Below are 16,602 nucleotides of genomic sequence, written 5' to 3'. Positions count from 1 at the left end.
CAATTTTTATTCCTAAAATATTTTTGTGGATATTTGCCATCTGTTTTAAAATTCTAAATAAATTTAATTAACGAGTTAAATAACACATATAAATTTGGGTGCGACTAGGAGTGTAAGCTTTACTTCGTAAAAATTTTTTAGGAGTGTTGCCACCTGTTTAGAAATCTAAAATCGGTTTTAGTAACAAGTTATATTGAATATTTTTTGTGGGTGTCAAACGAGAGGTTGGTCCAAGCAAGCTTAATTTCTTAAATATTTTTTAAGTTTTTTTCTGCCTTATCAAAAACTTAAAATGAACCTAATTTACAGGTTATAGGAAACCTTTTTTAATTTATATGTACATACATAGGGAACAATCGCAATGAGTTAAAATAATGCTTTGAGTTTATTTAATTAATTTTTTATTAGAAGTTCCACCTGTTTAGAAATTCAGCATCAATTTAAGTAAGAAGTTAAAATGGGTTTAATGGCTGTTAAAAAAAGCTTTATTACGAAAAAGGTTTTGAAAAGGGTTGTCACCTGCATAAAAAGTTAAAATCTGTTTCATTAGTAAATTAGCTAAAACCTTTTGATATATGTAAATAGTTCCAATCGAAATGAGTAAAAGAAAGCTTTCTTAATAATTCTAAGAGGGTTTCCGCTTATTCAGAATATAAAAATCAATTTCATTAACAAGTTTAAAACAAAATATTTTGATAAATTAAACGACAGAGGTTAAAAAATGCTTCATTTTAAAACTTTTTTAAAAGGGGATTGCCACCTGTTAACTATCACCTGTTAACTGTCAGAATGAATATAATTAACAAGCTAAATGACACAAATTAATATGGATGGCATATGAGAGAGGTTAAACTTACTTCATTTCGAAAATAGTCTATCAGAGTGTTACCAACTACCTCGAAGGTTAAAATTTAACTGAAAAGTATTTGAAATGTGGGTGACAAACATATTAGGTTCAAGTAAGCTTTATTTCTTTATTTATGAAATATGTCTGTGGAGAGTTGCCACCAGTTTAAAATTAATTATTAATAACTTAATGAGATGTTAAATTTAAAACGAAAATAACATAATTAAAAGAGTCAAACTATTTTTGAAGAAGTTTAAATTAATATTATTATTGAAATATTAGTCAGTTCGAAATATCTCACATATTTACATCAAATTATTTTTAAAGAATTTGAAAAAAAGATTTGCCACATTTTCAACTATTTCCGTTTATGTTAAATAATATATAAACATTTGGCGTTATATTTTAAAATTATACATATTCAAACATTCGTATAAAGCAGTGATGGGAAAAACTGTATTTACTAATTATTAAGTACTAAGTACAAAATATTTAGATATTTATGTTGTGGTAAATACCAGTGTACTATTTACTCAAGTATTTTGTATGTCACCAAATGCCAATTTTCGAGATTTTCGAGACTAATTCAAGCTTTTCGAGACTATTTCGGGGTTTTGAGACCGCTTCGGGATGTTTAGAATTTTCAAGACTATATCCAGATGTAAGGGACGATTTCGATATTTTCTGGGCTACTTCGACATTTTTATAACTACATATTTCATGAATTTCGGTTTTCTAGGAACTATTCGGGATTTTCGAGATACTTCGAGATTTTTAGGATTTGCGAGATTGTGGGGATCATTTTTCGATTCTTGGGACTATTTCGAGATTTTCGAGACAACTTTGGGATTTTTAAAGCTTTCGAGAATATATATTGACAACTATAAATAAAAATACCGATAAATAAATTAATTAATATATCAATAACAATATTGATAAATACATAGACAACAATATCAATAAATATATCGATCAATATCAATAAAAAAAATATAATACAACGAAAATTCCGAAATAGTCCCGGGAGTCCCAAAGTTATCTCGGCAATCCCGAAATAGACCCTAGTGCGATGATTGACTAGTGGTGAATTAAAGTTTGGTGAATCTACTTGTGGTGGGAATAGGTGTGGTGAGATTAAGTGAGGTGTGGAGAGCTGATTTGAGATGAGGTGAAGTAAAGTGAGTTGTGGTATGGTAATTTAAGGTAAGTGTAATTTCTCCTAAATCATATAGTATTTAGTTTGAAAATATTAAGCAGCAACTAAATATTCTTGTAATTTAGTGCAAGTATTTTTCATCTCCAAAGTACCTAAGTATTCTTTATTTGAGTATTTAGCAAACTGTTAAATACCTAAGTTTTTTACTTGAGTATTTAGATATCTCTAAATACCAAGTATGTATGTATTTAGTGCCCAAACTGGTGCTTCAAATACAAAAGTATTCAGGTATGCTCATCACTGATATAAAGGCTCTCTGCGAAAAATACTGAAAAGGCTGATTTAGTTGAAATTTGGCGCAAACATTGGCCACGTCCTGAGATACAATTTGTATCGCAAAATTCTCAGGAAAGGGAAATGTCAAGACTGCATCGATTAATATAACATCCTCAGTTATAACATCAAAATTATCAACATAATTCTATAGAATTCCGTATATTTAACAGATTACGGTGCAGCTGTAACATTTTATACGAAGTGGGCGGCTTGCGGGCGAAAACAGCAACACTGGCTTCAAAGCCTAATATTTTTTTCGAAAAATTGTAATTTGCCAGAAAACTAATAACGTACATATATTAAAAATAAAACCATTTCCTTTAATAAGCAACAAACGCGGAAAGCTGAAATGGATTAGTATTTGAATACGTGCCCTTATATGTATGTACATATTTACTTTTAGCCATAGTAAGCAAGCAGCTGCTTTCAATTCTCTCGTATTCACTTTTTAATGAACAACATTTCAGAATTAGCTGGTTTCACTGTCGGCCGCCAAATATACATACATACATACATGTGTACAGATGTACACACAACTATCCGTTCGTGCGCATTTTTACACACCACGTTTATTCACAAAGCAAACTTTTTCGTTATTAAAATATTTCCTCGAAATTTTCGCGCTGCTTTTTTCTACTGGACAAACATAACTTTTAATCCCATTTGCTTAACCGCGCCCGCTCCACCGCTAAACCACCGTATGCGAGTACAAACATTTATTTTATTTTTCATTTTTTTTTTTTTTATTGCCCCACATACTTTTGGCTTCACTACGCATTAAATGAAATGAAAATTGTATATTTTTTCACACTAATTTGACTGTCCAAATGAGGCGGTCATGCGGTATTTGCATTATGTTCTGTAACTTCCCAAAGCAGCCTAAAAAGGTTGAAATTGCGTCATGCTGTATGTAATAAATTAGGCAAGCATTTCGAAATATGGCGCGCCACAGGATGAGATTTTAATACGAAAAAAATAAATGGTTAACAAAGCCACAAAAAAAAATTTTGCTACGTTGTGTAAGGCATTATACCATAATTTCACGCTGCTACGCGCAATTTTTTGGGTTTCTCCTGGCTCTAATGTACCAAGGTTAAGCTAAATTTGCAGCTGTAAATAAAGCGATGCAAAAAAGTGTGGAAAATATTTACATTGGTATTACAATGAGTTCCAATTATGTGAAAAATGAACTTGAAAAAAAAAATCCTTTCTTGCAGGCAGAGGGATTTAAATTTCCATTTGCATAATCAGAGCTGTCGCAAATAAGCCTCCTTAGGCCTAAAGGTGCCTCCGTTTCTCAATAACACTTTTTGCGGAGCTGCTCTTTAACTGTCAGTTTACTTCTCTATTCCGACGACATTGCACTCACAGAACAGGTGGGTATCTCCAAAAGCTAAGCGAACTTTTGGAAACCGCTTTCTGTCTCGTGAATAACTGGTCGAGGGAGTGTGGACTCAAGGTAAATTCCACAAAGACCGAAATTTTACTATTCACGAAATGGTACCGTCTTTTCAGCTAACCTCCCTAAATGAAGTGGGTCTTCCACTCACCCACGCGGTTAATTACCTCGATTAAATGCTTGACAGAAAGTTGAACTGGAAGCGTACCTTTAAGGAACGCCATCTACATTTTTAAGCAACGCTGGGGAAGTGATGGAGTCTGAAACCGAATATAATGCACTGGACGTGCTCGGTGGTTGTCCCACCCATCATTTTCTAAGGGATCACCGTATGGTGGACAGCTCTAGGAAAGTCCACTTACAGAGACATATTGGACAGGGTACAAAGGGCTGCACCGGGTGCTCTGCCCTCTACTCCCACTAAGGCTTTGGAGAGTGTATTGAATTTTCTCCCTACCTGACTGATTGCAGCTAAAACTTCTGGATCTCAATCTAGCAACCTTACATAGGCTGTAGTACATAAACCCAAGTGTCTGCTCCAAAAATAGGTTTTCTACCAGAAGCGCCAAGGTAAACCACTCAANACGGTGGTTGTCCTACCCATCATTTTCTAAGGGATCACCGTATGGTGGACAGCTCTAGGAAAGTCCACTTACAGAGATATATTGGACAGGGTACAAAGGGCTGCACCGGGTGCTCTGTCCTCTACTCCCACTAAGGCTTTGGAGAGTGTATTGAATTTTCTCCCTACCAGACTGATTGCAGCTCAAACTTCTGGATCTCAATCTAGCAACCTTACATAAGCTGTAGTACATAAGCCCAAGTGACTGCTCCAAAAATAGGTTTTCTACCAGAAGCGCCAAGGTAAACCACTCAAACTTAGATCCAGGGTCTACCGCTGAAAGCGTAATTTACCCTAAAGACAACTCGGCCGATTTAACAACTGGAAGGGAGGCCGCCCTATGGCTTAGTAGCGGCGCAACTTCTCCGCAATCCATCACTATTTGTTCTGACAGCCAACAAGCGATTAAATCTTTACAGAGCAGTAACACCGCTTCAAAAGGGGCTGCCGAATGCAGTAGTACCTTAAACGCGCTTGCCGCGAAGTTACAATTAACGTGGTATGGCTACCCGACCACAGTGGGATACCGGGAAACAGCGCGGCAAACAAGCTTGCGTGGGGGAAACTGACCGACCGATCTAGCTATATGCAAATGAGAAAGAACCCAAAACTCTTATACAAATCAATCGTCGCATTATTACTATAATTTTCGGTATCATTACATGGCACTGCCTAATGGGAGCGCCTTCTGGGCGAACGAGTTATCCCGTTAACGACTTTTGTCATACCTGCAAGCACGAGGATGAGGCGGAGTTTATAGAACACTATCTCTGCCATTGTCCCACTCTGGCAAGGTCAAGACTTGCTAATTTTAATGAATATTTTTCGGTGTTACATCCTCGAGATGCGCCTGCCGTACTCCCACCATTGGTATTCAAAAATTCTGTGCCCTGTGTCATCTGCGCTGGAATCGCAGTTCGTCTATTTATTTATGTATTTTTTTTTTGTTAGCCCAATGCTATGGGCGCCAACCATTCTTGTCTTCTTGCTATATCGTCTGCGTATCCAATGAGGTAGGTGTCTGGCATCTAGCTGTTTATTAAGTATGTTGTCGTAGCTCCCAGCATAGAGATTTGCACCGAAGAACGAACCCTGCGATGCTATTTAGGGATCACTACTGAAACCTTCTGAACGTCACAAAAACCACTGGAAAAGTTGAACTCAAGCCTCCAACATAGGACAATTAAATATACATATGTACGATCACCTGACTATGTAGCTAAAAAAAAACAAATCTACTTTAGCTCACAGTCTAAAAGGTAATCTATTCAATTACGGCAGCGAGGAGCGGACAAAGGACGTGCATCCTCACTTACGCAAAATGGGTCATATAATTGCATGCCTGACTACTGGGATTTAAGTGCGGATTGCTTATATAAAATGACGTAGAGCAACACTACTAGCTTCGTCAGAATTGGGAAGGTCCGCCCCGATACATTCGATGCCAAACAAATTTACAAAAAGGCCGACCCCCTATCATGCGACTTCTTAAATAGAAAAACTGCAGTTTCGCAGGCTTGCTTATGCCGCACAAATGGATACAAATGGTTCAGCTCTGAAAGGGTTCCAATCTCAACCCACTGGTGGTAGCAAAGGAAAGAACAGAAGAAAATATATAGGCTATATTTGGGTCCAGCAAAAATTTAGTCTTAAAGTCATAAGGAATTCCGCTACTCAATTTCAGAACCGAATTTCCAAAAAGTTTTTTTATATTCCAAAAATAGAATTTACAACTAAAAACAAAGCCATTAAAATTTTTAACTACCTGCTGGTGTCTAAATTGTGAGCATCTACTAAAACAGCAATAAATTGAAGTAATAAATTTAGTAAAGCGCATTCAAATCACCTAAAATTATACGCATCCACAGCCCATGGGTGTTTATCTCCGGCGGCATGACAACCTCCAAAGAGCAAAAATGCCAACAACAGCGGCTAATGCCATAAAAGCAGGCTGACGCGCACTGTGCGCGGCAACACTTGAACGAGTATTACAACTCAAATATTTTCCGCTTGAAAATGAGTAATAGGGCATTTAGAGGGGCTGTGGCGCTGGCTGTGGTATTGGTATGCAGGCGCAGTAGAGATGGCACAGGAAGTTCGCATTTATTAAGACATTGTAAATTACACAGCGAATAAATATTAAAAGAACAACAATGTAATGTGTGTAGGCAGCAACAAGAAACAAGCGTGGCCGGAAGCGTTGGAAATGCTGTTGGGTACTGCAAAATGCCAACGCACAGTGTTGCGGAGCTGGAATTTACCTTTTAAAATATACCAGTCTTCATTTATTGCCGATTTGATAATTTTCGAGTTTTTGATTTTTCGATTTTTATTTGTTTGTTTTAAATTTTTTGAAGCAAAGTGAGGAGAAAGTAGCGATTTTAAAGGAAATAGATTCTTTTAATCCTGTACATACCTGCTACATAATAAAAACTTGTTGAAAACAATTATAGTGTTCTCCCAAAACGAAAAAAGTGCACACGAAAAATTTAAAATGTTAAAAAAGTGTTCAGCAAAAATTAAATTTGTATTCAATTTCTTGAAAAATTTTAGTTATGCACTCATGTAGTACATTAGATTCTAGTATAACAAATTGCAAATTTCATTTGGTAAGAATTCGTTTATTTTTTAGATAATTTTTTTCAGGCGGTAGTAGGAATTTTCTTCATATGCATGAAGTGTGCTCGAAATGTCAGCAAAAAAAAAATCAACGCGAATTCTTAGCCACTTTTAACTTGCGCTTTATAACATTAAAATATAAAGGGATATTAAAATGCATTCCTACAATTCTTCTAAAAATTATGAAAAAAATAATAATTTTAGTGAAGATTTTTGCATTAATTTAAATGTAACTTTTGTATATCTTTTCATGTTTGGGGAAGCCTATAATTTTTTTTTTCGAATAATTTTCATTGTAAAAAATTTATTTACAGGAGCAAAAAAATCGATTTACTTCAAAATTCCTACTTTCTCTGTACTTTACACCAACAAAATTTAATATAAATAAAGAAAAACAAAATTTTATTATCTCTCTTTTCAAATTTTAGGAGTATTTTGAGCAGTAAATTCCAGTTTGGCACCAATGTGCAACGAGTTGTTGAATGCTGATGTCGCCGCACGAGCGTTTTATTGCTTGCTAGTGCACTCAGGGACATACATTTAAGCAAGCAAGGATAAATAAGCTTCGCACACACCCACACATGCCGACTGAAAAGCATGCAGTCTTTTAATATCTGCTCATAACCTCACTTCGCTTGCTGTCTTATTTTAGCACTCTCTCTCTCTCTCTCTCTCTANGGTAATTTGCCACTGCTGTTACCCTAATGCTTCGTATTATTGTTGCGCTGTTGTTCTGCTTAAATCGCTGTTTGTTGCAATCATAATTTCATATTAGCAACAACAATAAACACAAGCGCGCGCATATTGGTGCGTATAAATTTTCATATTTCTTTTTTACATTTCCGCTTTCTTGGTTACTTCTGCTTTTTCCTATGTTTATAACTTCACACTTTTCTTCTTTTTTTTATTTGCTGCCACATTTTCATAATTTCTCATTTAAAGTTGGCAACGCTCACAGCTGTTAAGCATTAAACGCATATCTGTTTGCTATGGCGTCGCAACAGGATACAGAAAAAAAATTTAATATTCGCCCCTGCAGTCACAGACGCACTCCCTTCCCACCACCGCCAACGCTATCACTTCCAATGCTGGTTGCCACGGCATATCCGGCAGCTAAGCGACAACAGAGCGGAGATAAATTTATGTAGGAAACGTTGATTGCTGTATTTTACTCTGATTACTGCTGTTTTTGTTGTTGTTTGCTATTTTCTTGCTTGCTTACTTTGACCAATTTTGTGTTGACAAGAAATCCGGAAATGTTTATGCGTTGACATTTTGTATTTTTGGCTTAGATTTAGCATAAACAGTTGCAACCAAAATACATATGTATAACAGCCGAAGGAGTGGAATGAGAGTAAAGATGCTAAGTAAGCAAGAAATTATGCATTAGGAATTTTCTGTGATATTAAAATTTTTATAAAGCTGCCTTTATACGGCTCGATTTCTGTCGACTGGAAAAGCGACTGAGAAATCGACTAGGCAAAGCATCTACGTTTTACGGTTTTAGGTCGACAAAAATCGATCCGTGTAAAGGCAGCTTAAGGGAGTATATTTCGCCATATATTCGAATCTTAACATGAAATACCCTAGACCCGATAGTTGGCGCTGGTGTCGAGATATTAAGAAAATTGTTATGTTTGATACGATAGGGTGCCGCTGTAGCTGCTTTTTTAGAGGTCCCAACTACGACTCGGTAGGGTTTAGGTACGAATCCTGTTCAGAGCAATACTTACAAACGTTTTTTATTGATACTAGCTGCCCCTCGCCAGTCAATGGCAAATAGAGTGACGTGGGTGCCGAGATACGTACCTATGTGGTGACTGCTTATCAGATAACAGGAGATACTTCGTTTAGTTCTCGTTCACTACCAGTCCACCGGGGCTTTACTTTTCTATCTAATCCTCATCAGGCAGGACCTATGTAGTCCTTGCTTTTACCCATGATGTCGATGCTATCGACATACGCTAGCAACTGTGTGCTAAAAGATTCACCTGAGCGGTTCTACAGCTCCTTATATCTTCTCCAACATCAGGTTTAATAAATTACACAAACTGACCTGCCTGAAATGCAGTTTGGCATCGAACGGCTCGGGAGCTTCCTTCCCAATTCTGACATAGCTGGTGGTATTGCTCAACGTTATTTTACAGAGCCGTATTAATAGATGGTCTGTTTTGGATCCTATTCCCGTCGATCTTTCCAATATCTGGCATATGGTGAATACCTAATCTGTGGTGCAGTTACCAGGCCTAAAGCCACACTTATGAGGCCCAGTTAATTCGTTGACGTTTGCTTTCAGTGTTTCACACTCCAATGATTGAAAGACTGATTCCGTAGTAGGTCGCGCGTGTGTCGAATCTCGTGCCTTCGGACCGATCGCATGTGGGTCAAGAACAGCAGAGATATACTTTTCAACACCATATCTAGCCGATTTAGTTTCTCATTATCGATCTAAACCTCTATCTCCATCTGGCATCACTAGGGACCTGTTGGTCTATGAGGGGCGGCCAGGCAGCCAAAATAACCTAACCTAACCTATCGATCTGAAAAATTATTAGTCTTTGATGAATCTTCTTGTGAAACTTTCATATTTCAGGTTCCGGTTAAGTCAGTCTGCTGTTAGCGAAACTTTTGATATGAAAGCTCATTTTTCAAAAATCTATTTATTGTCCACTCTGGCTTTGAAATCGCCCATAAGTATTTAAACATCACGCCGGTACAGCGCTCATAAGCGCACTCTAAACGCTCATATATGTAGGTGTTCCTTGGACGTATCGTTCTTGCCTTCCGACGGCGCGTGGGTTCAAAAGAGCGAGATATTAAGGAAACAAGAAATCTTACACCGAGTGAGCACTAGCGAGTTCCCAGGTTTTGTCCAACTTGCCCCATAGAGCATTAGCCTTCTCAAGGACGTCAACCGGCAGGGCAGAACTGCCTTTCCCATTGAAGGTCCGGACATTTCAGATGCTTATCCTGCAGTCATCGTACTTCAAACGTACGAGGCAAAAATTTTATTTTCATTGGATTTTTCTTTTTCGAGGCGGATCTCATCCCCGCAAAAAAATCAAAATCTGGGGTAATTTTGGTTAAGTGCATAGGATTATATCGTTTGCTCTAAGACAAGACCTCATGGTGAACAGATTTTGCTGACTTCAGTGGACCCTTAAACCGAACTTCTTCTCTCTCTCTGCAGTGCCCCAAAGCTTCACATGGGTGAATTACGGCATCCTACAAAGGGGTTGTACATCTCACATAGGGCTCGCGAACCCGCAAATGTAGGAGTAACTAGAATATAGTCGGGCAACTGAAGCCCTACTATATCACTTTGCACCGCAATTCTACTGTGCATTATTTTCCTGTAGCTACTCGGATTTCAGAAATTAATGCCTATGATGCATCGCCCAGCCAACTCATTAATGCATTTGATTAAACTGCTGAAATAAATCACGCATTGGAATTTGCAAACTTTTATAATCTCACTTTTTATATACTTTCTGAACAAAATTCGTAATTCTCACATTAGGTTCACCCTTATCGCAATTGAATTGTCGTCCTCTATATCTATCAGTTTACTAAATTAAATGCAAATTTTTCACAGTTCAACGCTCTTGCAAATCAGTCATTCGCGCTTAAGCGCAAGCGTTTTGTTATTCAGCGATTTTTTCAACCTTCATTCTCGTTCGCTTGCAACCAATCGTTGCCGGTATGGAAGTGTAGTAAGTATACATGTAGTATATAGTCATGTGAAAAATAATAGGGACACGACATTTTGACTAGTTTGGACTGTTTTTCTTTCGTTTGCTTAATGTTTAATGTTTATTGTTGGTTTTTTTTTATAAAAATGCACCCAAAAAACCAAATAAGTTTAAACTTTAAACATTGTAGAAATTTTCAACAAATTTATAAAACAGCAAACTTGTTATTAAGAATGTTTAGAGAAAGAAATTCTAAGCATGCAGTTGTATAGCCCAATAAATTCAAGCCAACTTTTAGGTGGTAAGGGTGGTATTTTTTTTTTTTGTTAACTATAAAAAGTATGTTAGACATTTTTTTTTGTAAGGAAGAAAACAGTAACCCCATCCGCAGAAAAATTATCAAAAATCAGCGCGATTTCTAAGTGGCTACTTTATGAAGCTAGAATTTAATAAGCTATAAAACTGCGTACATAGAATTTTTCTAAAAATTCTTAATAACAGGTTTTTGTTGTAAAAATTCGTTAATTTATCCTCATTTTTTAATTTTTGAAAGATGGACTTACAGTGGCGGTCAAAAATGAATGAGTGATGTTTCGTTTGTATATGTGTATGTATTCTACTAGAATTTTATAAGCCTGTTAACTGCATACCCAAAATATTTCTAAAAATTCTGGTTAATATGCTCTAAATTTAGATAAAAAATTTTGGAATTTTCTTAAGTTTGTGTGATTTATATAGTTTATGTTAAAGCATGAACCATATTTTTATAAAAATATATCAAAAAAAGTTTATCTTGAAAAATATTGTAAATATTAAAATCGAAACACCATGCATCCGTTTCTGACCGCCACTGCATATGGTGTTTGCTAGAAAAGGCGCAGTATTTTTACAAAAAAAAAAATAATAAACATTAAAAAAACAAAAAAAAAATATCCAAAACTGGTCAAAATGTCGTCAATCTATTATTTTCCACATGACTGTGTATATGCGTATACTATTTACATACACATATGTATGTATTTCATCTAACTTGCATAACTTTTATCTTTTCTGTGTACGCATATGTGGCTTTTATCACTGTTCTACTGATTTCTTTGCACCATTTTGTCATCACTCTAATCGCTTTTGCAAGAGCATTCCTCATTATCACTACAAAAAAATTATCTCTTACTTACTTGATGTGCTTCGCATTCAGGTCACACGCACACATTGCCATATACATAATCACATGCATGCGCGTGCTTTAAATGGAGCGTAATTTTTTGTTCCAATATTTCCAGTTGGATTTTCTAACACAAACTGCCGCAAATCAGTCCGACGTGGCTTGTCTTCCATATTTACATACATGCATAACTCAGCTTGTGCTTTGAACTGAAATCCTTGCACGATAATGCGATACTCAGCTATCTGCGGTGGCTGTTTACGTCTTTCTTCTTTACAAATTTTGGCTCAAAATAAACGAATTTCTTCGTCTTCATAAATGAATCTAGTTTGGCAGACTAATTCAGATTATAATAGGAGGAAATCCGTGTTTACTCTCAAACCATTCGAAATAAATTAAACACACTACATGTCTGGAGACAGTTAAGGTCACAGTTGGATCTTCAAAGCTATATATAGACAGGCATAAGGAAAAATTTCTCCTTTCAAAACTAGTCGAGGCCAGCGACGCGTAGAGAGGGATATGTTTTGCTTATTATTGATCTACTAAATAAACGAGATTTTAGTGATTAATGAAAACATTTCATAACTCAAAATCTGTCTAGCAACCTTACCTTTCAAAGCTTTCGCCAAGCGCTGACTGATAAAGGCACATTAGCCAAAAGAAACCTCATACTTTCTTTTCTCGGTGATAAATTCCAAAGGTTTCCCTGCTCTTCCAGCTTTTCATCAATGAAACTACCTAAAAAACAACTGCCTGCTACCCCTATATGTTCGAAAGGGAAATACTTTGAGGCTACCAAAACAATAACTGACCGGTTTCGAGAATGTCATAGCTGAATTAAGATGCCTAACATCCATCTTTTTTCTCCAATATAAACGTTCGCTAATAGGTTTCTGCTTTAAAGCGCCAACTTCTAATTCTAAATTGCTCCGGTAATTAAAAAAAATGTTCGTGCTGTCCGACTTCGAACCAATGCGCATATCCTATCTTTAATTGTTTCGAAAAGCAACCACTCTAACCTGTTTGCGATATACATTGATAGTTTTCTCGTCAAACTGAAATCTAGATTCTCAAGATTCTGGAGCGCAGTCTTATAGCTTTATTGTATACCTCGAACGATAGAACACACGAACGATTCTTTTGCGGAGGAGTGCTTCGAAAATTAGTTCGGCGACATCATTCTAGTCGGTTTAAATGTAACCGATACGATACAACGTAATCGATGCAAAGCAAGATGAAAACAACCGATTGAGTAATAAAGTTGCAATTAGAAACAATGTCATCTAGAGACGAATCGTTCGTGTGGCCTATCTTTCAAGATCTTTTGTTTTATGTTTATATTTCGGTATTTTTCGTGTTTTATTACTCGGAAGACTTTCGGGCCTCTTCGGATTTTTTCTGACTCTTTCGGTATTATTCCGCGATCTTCTATGATCTTTCGAAATTATGCAGGGCCAGAAACACCGGCATAAATGTGGCGAATAAAATAATACTCATATTTGACTTTTCGGGATCTATCATTATTTTTCGAGATTTTTTCATAGCTTTATGGGACTTTCCGCATTATGTTTTTTCAAAATCTGTTGAGTTTTCCTTTTCAATCTATTTGGGTCGTTTTTTTGCTCTGTTGAGATTCTTCCAGAATATTCTGGTCCAGATTCAAAAAATAAAGGAAAATCTGAACCGTTAATTTTTTTCGGAATTTTTATATGTTTTTCGAAACTTTTTGGGATTCTTTTACGACTTTACGGAAGTTGTGTATTCTATTTTTTGTGCTTCTCGGAACGGTTAGAATAGCCTGTTTTGGTCCGTTTTGGAATTTCTCGAGAATATTAAGGCCCAAAAATACAATTATGCTAAAAATATGACACTTAAATTTCCAGTTCACTGTATGTAGGTAAATTTTTCTTAAGAAATAAAACGCGAAAATAATGGATTTTTCTTGTCTAAAGTAAACAAATTCAAAAGTTGATTAAAAACATTTTTAAGTTTTTGTTATGCTACACCTGTTTGTAATCACACGTTTAATTAGTTTTTAACCAACTTCCCCATGAAGCTTTAAATGTAGCTCAGAACCCGATGGCAATGCAAATTCAGACAAGAATTAATCCGCTAGGTGGGGCAGGTGTTGAGATATTTGAAACCCCCGTATTTATGCTCCGATATGGTTTACATTTTAAATAAAAAGCAAGAACTCCGCAAAAATTTTGACTGACAGGTGGCGCAGGAATCGACATATTGGGAAACCCCGTATTTAAGGTCCGATTTGGTTCATAACTAGAACGTGAAAAACTTAGACGTTAGTTGCTGCGGGGTTCGAACTTCCTCTATTCTTATTAATCACTAATCTTCTTTAATTTTAGTTACCCGTTTTATAAAAAGCACACTTGTAACGTCCTGTATTTTTCATGAACCTTTGCGACATTTTCAGAACCTTTCGGGATTGCTTAAGAACTTTTCGTGATGCTCCGTGTTTTATATTGCATGTCATTTCGGGATTTCCATTGATTTTAATGGATTTTTCTAAATTTTTCGGGACTTCTCAGGATTTTTCGGAAACTTTTAGTTCTAGAAACTTTACATTTAATGGATGTTTAAAAAAATAGAAAACGAAAAGTAGTCAGTATTCTGGCTAAAATAATAAAATATGCTGCTTTTTATTACGACATGTGTATCTACTTTAAACGGTCTCTGATCCATTTAATTGCTCCACCGACACTAAATAGATCTAAGAACCATTTTTTCAATGAATACATTGAAATTCAATGGACACGCTTGGCCTTTAAATGAAAATGTTTAGTATAAAAGTTGAGTAGAGAGTAAGGCTTCCTCAAGTGGGCCCGAATTTACCAATATTAATATTTTTCAACAATAATAAGACAGCGCTGAATTTTTTAGTCGAAAAGTACATTGTTTAAATTTTGTTGCAAAATTCCAAATGGTTTTTTTTTATCAGCAACTGAAAATTTTTGCAGTGTTCTTGAAATTTTTATTTTTCTTTGAAAGTAAGTGTCCGAGTGAAAAAATTTTTTGTGTGCAGGTTTAAAAAACATTAAACTATACAATGAAACTTTTTGCCTTACAAAATTTTTTTTTTGCTATTTAATAATTTTTTTATGAACAATTGAACATTTCAAGAATTTCTTCGCCTCGTGGATGAAAATTTTTAACAACAAAAAATGTAATAGATATTTCTGCATTTATCTATGAAAAAAATGCGTGCATTTCGATATAGTTTGGTCGGAATGAATTTTTATTTGCCAACGTGCGCGCCCAACTTCCGACTCCCATTGAGCATACCTAGGCTAAAGTGAATGAGGCGGACTTCATATCGCTAATATCCTTAAGTATGCACCCTTTCCCTCTCACGTATCGATTAAAAAAAAATCATAAGGGAAACAAAAATTAATTTCAACTTCTTTTGATAATCTTTAAAATCTCCTCATTAGCTTTTTCTGAGCACGGCACCCTTCTTCGTAATTCTTGCAAGGCATTTTTTCTTTGCATATTTTCGCCCTCAACTCGCACCGCCTTCAGTGCACTTCTTAATTTTCTTGTAATTCGCTGCCTGTCTTGCTTAACTTTTTTTGCACTGCCGGCAGTTCCTCCTTTCCTTGTCATTTTCGTCCTTCACAAGTACACACGCATGAGCGCATGTAATGATGACGAATGTGTGATAAGACAATATTTTATCTGTTGCCATTACCGTTGTTACTCAGCTTGCTACTGCTGGCAAGCAATTTCACAGTAGCAGTAACCAAGTAAACTTGGCTTGAGCGGCAGAAGGGTGAACAGCAGCAGCACCAGCAGCAGCACGAACACGAGCAACTCATCAAGCTACAATCAAGCAGCAGCTCAACACATTAGCAACGCAACGACAGGAAGACGAGCAACAAGCGAACGGGAAAAAAAGTTCAAAAAGGAGGTGCAAGAGAAGTTACCAACTGTAGCAACATCAGTGTCTACGTTAAGCGACGAAGATGAAGCGACAAAAGTGTCAAGCCGCAACGATGTAGCGCGTTTGCCTTGCACTAAGAAATGCTCGATCCTTTGTGTATCTCTTTTTTCTTCTACGACCAGAAAAGTATGGTGGGAGGCTCACAATGGGCATACAGCGACCACTAGCGATTTTCAAAAAGTAATTACGCGGATTTATAGAAAAATTTCCAAGCCACCCAAATCCAAAAATATTTTTTTACAAAAATCCATTTTTGGAGCCATGGCACGAGTAGATACAATGAAAAAATTAATTTTTAAGAATTTTTTTTTTTTGTCGTAAAGAATTTAAGCCAGGGACTGAGAACAGAAGGTATGATCGAAACTAAATGTCGTTCGTGCAGTTTTGTTCCCAAGTACGCTTAAAAACCCAAACCGAAATGAGAACAAAATCTTCGAGAAGTTTTTCACAAGAATGCAAGTGAGAATAAAATTATCGAGAACGTTCTATATGGGACTTCTGTATATGTATAAGGACAAAATACTGTGGAACGTTTGCAAAGAGAACAAAATGCGAATTGCGGAACTAAAATCTCAGGAACTTTCTCACAGAGAACGAACGGAAACGAATCTTTCAACTATTCGCGAAGAATGAAAGCGATAACAAAATTTCTCGCATAGTATTTTGAAATGTTTGAATAGCAAAATTAATCAAAAAAGAACTAAGTCTACGAAAGACTTCAGACACGAACTTTTCTTGCACAGAAAATGAAAAATTGTTCCATAAATAGATAGTGTCCCTAATGATAATCGATATGGAATTTTCAATG

Source organism: Rhagoletis zephyria, unplaced genomic scaffold, assembly GCF_001687245.7.
Source record: "Rhagoletis zephyria isolate East Lansing unplaced genomic scaffold, Rhagoletis_zephyria_1.1 Rzeph_scaffold_03197, whole genome shotgun sequence".
Taxonomy (NCBI): domain Eukaryota; kingdom Metazoa; phylum Arthropoda; class Insecta; order Diptera; family Tephritidae; genus Rhagoletis; species Rhagoletis zephyria.
This window is presented reverse-complemented; position numbering follows the sequence as displayed.